At 49.1% G+C, this 4,990-nt stretch overlaps 3 non-coding genes across 3 annotated transcripts; 2 read left to right on the top strand and 1 right to left on the bottom strand.

Annotated features, from left to right (window-relative positions):
• Positions 1-782: 782 nt before the first annotated feature.
• Positions 783-857, bottom strand: TRNAS-GGA (transfer RNA serine (anticodon GGA)). The gene has a single exon. It is a non-coding gene; the product is annotated as a tRNA-Ser (tRNA).
• A 489-nt stretch (positions 858-1,346) lies between these two features.
• On the top strand, positions 1,347-1,421 carry TRNAS-GGA (transfer RNA serine (anticodon GGA)). The gene has a single exon. It is a non-coding gene; the product is annotated as a tRNA-Ser (tRNA).
• A 207-nt stretch (positions 1,422-1,628) lies between these two features.
• TRNAS-GGA (transfer RNA serine (anticodon GGA)) lies at positions 1,629-1,703 on the top strand. The gene has a single exon. It is a non-coding gene; the product is annotated as a tRNA-Ser (tRNA).
• The last annotated feature ends 3,287 nt before the right edge of the window (positions 1,704-4,990 follow it).

The following is a 4,990-nucleotide window of genomic DNA, read 5'->3' as shown; positions in this document are numbered from 1 at the left end:
ATGATGCTAGCAACCCATCCAGCGTGCTATGGAATGACCGGTCAAATGCAAGCATAAACCTACCCCACTTTGAATATGGTTTCAGGAACACTTGCAGGGAATCGTTTCCAGGGTCAGCAATGCTCAAGTCCAATTTTACATTCATTTCTTTTCATAAACCATCTAGTTAAAAGACACAGCTTGGCAAATAGACAAATGAGGACACACGAGCGTGGCTAAACATCACTGCCCATTATACAGCATTACAATGTCTCTGTCCAGTCTATTAACATGTCATGGCACGTAGTCTCTATCGGTTACTGAGATCATAAAGTGGCCAGAAAGCTTCAAAACTGACCCTCCAAACAAAAGAACTAGTAGTATGTACACCACCAATTATATTTATTTTGTGGCCAAGTGCCAAATCACAAGGCCGCTGTTTCTGAAGCTTACAATTCTTCAAATGGTCTTACAGAAATGTTCAGAAACCTCAACTTTTCACTTTCAGAAGAGCACTCACAGAACTACATTGGATGAGTCTTCTTCGTCTTATTATTATTATTATTATTTGTGATTTCCTCTTCAAAATGCAGCAGTGGTGTCACAACTCTCTTGCACATATTTAAGTTTATATGCAACTTTACTATTTTTAGATGTGACGTAGTAGTTCTGCGGAAACCCGCAAGGTGGAGAGAAGTAATGAATAAAGGGAAAATCAGACATCCACCCGTTCGTAGCAATTGCTACAAAGGAAACCCATACGGGTTCCTCGAAAGAAAACGCCTCATTGTTGAAGAAAAATTCGTCCTGGTCCGGGACTCGAACCCGGGACCACCGCCTTTCCGGGGCAGCCGCTCTACCATCTGAGCTAACCAGGCGGCTAGCAGATGGCAGGGCGAAGTCGAATCTGTCGACAACACGAAGCAAAGGCAAGTGATTGACGTAGTAGTTCTGCGGAAACCCGCAAGGTGGAGAGAAGTAATGAATAAAGGGAAAATCAGACATCCACCCGTTCGTAGCAATTGCTACAAAGGAAACCCATACGGGTTCCTCGAAAGAAAACGCCTCATTGCTGAAGAAAAATTCGTCCTGGTCCGGGACTCGAACCCGGGACAACCGCCTTTCCGGGGCAGCCGCTCTACCATCTGAGCTAACCAGGCGGCTAGCAGATGGCAGGGCGAAGTTTTCTTTCGAGGAACCCGTATGGGTTTCCTTTGTAGCAATTGCTACGAACGGGTGGATGTCTGATTTTCCCTTTATTCATTACTTCTCTCCACCTTGCGGGTTTCCGCAGAACTACTACGTCAATCACTTGCCTTTGCTTCGTGTTGTCGACAGATTCGACTTCGCCCTGCCATCTGCTAGCCGCCTGGTTAGCTCAGATGGTAGAGCGGCTGCCCCGGAAAGGCGGTGGTCCCGGGTTCGAGTCCCGGACCAGGACGAATTTTTCTTCAACAATGAGGCGTTTTCTTTCGAGGAACCCGTATGGGTTTCCTTTGTAGCAATTGCTACGAACGGGTGGATGTCTGATTTTCCCTTTATTCATTACTTCTCTCCACCTTGCGGGTTTCCGCAGAACTACTACGTCAATCACTTGCCTTTGCTTCGTGTTGTCGACAGATTCGACTTCGCCCTGCCATCTGCTAGCCGCCTGGTTAGCTCAGATGGTAGAGCGGCTGCCCCGGAAAGGCGGTGGTCCCGGGTTCGAGTCCCGGACCAGGACGAATTTTTCTTCAACAATGAGGCGTTTTCTTTCGAGGAACCCGTATGGGTTTCCTTTGTAGCAATTGCTACGAACGGGTGGATGTCTGATTTTCCCTTTATTTATTTTTAGATGTGTCTTTAATTTCAACTTCTTGCTGTGTATAAGTGCATGATTACACCATCCTGCGGCCATGTACAAATTTCCATTCAACATGACTGGTTCTTTACTTATGCGCTACCAATACTCCGCCCATATCTTGCTTATTTTCATGGTGCTAATGTTTACAATGTCATGAGTGTCCTTAAAACTGACCACATTTTTCTCTACTTTTGGTGAAATTTCTTGTGTGGTGTTCCATCAGCGCCCACAAGAGGTGTGGCCACTCATAACAGCCCGTTTCTCGATGGCAAAGCTTTGATTCGTTTGTGCTTATGACGACTGCACAAGGAAAGGAGGCACGCTATGATGGCAAGGCTCTGACTGGTGTTGTGGAAGTCGTGCAGCGCTTTCTTGTGGCTGGGTGCTTTCCTCGTCGCGACAACAGATGAAATTTTTCAAAAATACTGCTCCAGGAGGGCACATGTAGCCTGCAAACGGAGGCCTCAGGCGAGCACCTGGGTTATAATATAACGCTGTGCTCCCGTTTCGCTAGCTCCGTAGCTCTCGCCTACTGATTTTTGCCCAAGGGCGTTTACTTAACTCAAAAGGGGATCATTAAAAATGTTCTTCAAGAGTGACACGTACGTCAAGCCTGGCAGGAGCCCACTCTCTACTACTACGGCCCCTACGCTCCCCCGGGAAAACGAGTGATCTTACTTTGAAGAACCTTGCCCGCTCTGACAGGCACTTTAATGAGGTTAAGCAACATAGAAAACTAAGGCTATCCTCACGGATTACGTGTGTTATAGAATGTAGTTTAGAAAAGTATCGATGCAGGCAGAAACATTGAATCTATTATGGGCAGATATGTCAGACGCGATACGTCGCGTTTTCCACTTTGTAATGACGAGCAACACCTGCCCCTACAAACATACAGGTCAGCTCTCAGCGCCAAGCATGCAGCGAGCATCACAATCGCGATGCAGCCACAGAAGCGTCGGCGACTCTCCTGCGAGGTAGACATTGTGGCGTGGGACAACGCAGTGGGCGAGTTTAGCAGGTAGCAAGCCAGCGAGAGGTTAAGCACGGTAGTAGCGGTCTGCTACACGAATAAGCTGCCAGTTGGCAGGTGAGCCACCTTCACGGTTTGTTTCTATTTTTATTTGTCAAAATGTTTTTGAAGACTCATTATTTATGTGAGAACAGCACGTCAGAGGTGTACCGCAGAAAATCATGCATGCACACTTCCAAAATTGCTGCTCGCGTCCAAGGTGAGCAAAGAAGGAAATGTGAACTAGACGAACATGTGGGCTGAGAGAAAAATAAATAGCTGCTTAGTAAAACAAACAAAAGAATACCGGTTTCCAATTATAGAGGAGACCTCAGGTGCGCCTGTCGTCTATAACGCCTTTCCATTCGTGGCCTCCCAATGCAGCAGAGGCACGTGCACTTACCTGCAAACGGCGCACCGCAGTCACTTACCTGATCTCAAGAACTTACACAAGTGCCTCAGAAATGTCACCCACGCACAAACCACAGCAGCAACAGTGCAAACACGCATTCTTCTTCGGCGTTCTTTACCCTCCCTGACGCCACATTTCACGACTAGCACCACCTTCCAGCCAGCAGAAGCTACGTTCACGACGAAAACGCGAAAGAAAGCTTGGTCGGGTTCCACCACGCAAAACGAAGAAAACTCCACTGCACGGTGCTTCACCGAACAAAACGCCACGGTGGTTTCCCAAACCACAAAAGGCGACCATTATACAAGCGATCGTTATTGTCGTTGTCGATTGCTGTAAGGAAATGCAGTTTCGGTATCGACGCCCACACGGAAATTGCGCTGATTTCGGACTCCCTCAACCACGTTAACCACGTAGGAAGTCCAATGCCTCCTTTATAGCGTTCTCGATCACCCGCACCGGTGCGCACCGAGGCGCCTTGGTGCGCACTTTCATCCTCGATCAACCGCACCGACCATCCTCGATCACCGGAAGCGCACTCTGTTGGAGCGGGATTCCGTTGCCCCGTCTCGCACCGTGAAAATCGGCGGTGCGCCGGGGTGCAATCCCAGCAAGCACTGCGGGACGCGCGACTAGTGCGCGCACTGCCGACTGCAGAACCGCGGACGCTCTGGCCCGATAGCTACGGTTGCAACGAAGTTGACGGAGTTAGCTAGTGGAGATGTCGACAATGAGAAACGAAGCGCTGCTAGTTGCCGCAATCGATTAGCTTTATTCAAGTTCATCTGACAGCGAAGACGACATGATCGACCTCGTCCAAAGACAATGTGGTGAAGAGCGGCCGAAAGTGGATAGGTTCGTTGAACGGGTCGTCAGCATTAATTATAATATTCATTGGTGTTTGCTTGCAACCAGGTATGTCGGAGCACGCAGTTTGGCAAGGTTCGAGCGCTTGCCGCAGATGCTCAGCACCTGCAAACAATAAAATGTGTGCGCGCGCGTGTTCGCGCACGTTTTGCGCGCCAGGGGCAAAGTAGCGCTGCATGCAAGCACCCTGCACGGGGTGCAGTTTTGTCCTCGATGTTGACCATCCGCAGCGCGCCACAGAACACCTATACAAACTTAGAGAAGGGAAACTGTACCTTCCACAGTGCTACGGAAATAAGCGTAGCGGTGGCGTCGTGAACTAAAGTATGCGACCACAGGTGGCGCTGTACAACAGGAAACGGAAACGGGGTTTTGCACAGTATGGCCGTTGGCTTTACCAGGTGTTCTGTGGCTTTACTGGGTTTCTGGCTGCTGCGCCTCGATCGTGCTCCCGCCAGTTAAGTTGCTGCGTGGCAAACGTAGCGCCTACATATATATGTAGGCGCTACGTTTGCCACACAGCAACCAAACTGGCGGTAGCACGATCAAGGCGCAGCAGAATACATGTAGCGCTGAGTCATATCGAGTTGAGGCACACTCTGAATTGACTTTTAAGGGCATCCCGAGCGGGTTTTCGTTTATTACGCCGCCGTTACCCCGAGTTGTGCCGCCGCGCTCCAGCTGTTGCATTTCGTGTAGGGCTACTGACAGAATGCGGTTTCCAGGTGGCACGATGGCCTCGACTGGAATAAACGCACACGACACCAAAGATTGAGTAAGCCTGAAAATATTTTATTTGCATTTTACAAGTACCACAAAAAGCACACGTCTACGCATCCACACAAACGCGGTTACATAGTCAAGAACATAGTCAAGA

This window comes from Dermacentor variabilis, chromosome 9 (genome assembly GCF_050947875.1).
Source record: "Dermacentor variabilis isolate Ectoservices chromosome 9, ASM5094787v1, whole genome shotgun sequence".
NCBI lineage: Eukaryota > Metazoa > Arthropoda > Arachnida > Ixodida > Ixodidae > Dermacentor > Dermacentor variabilis.
Note: the sequence above shows the minus strand (reverse complement) of the source record. Positions and strands in the feature narration are given on the sequence as shown.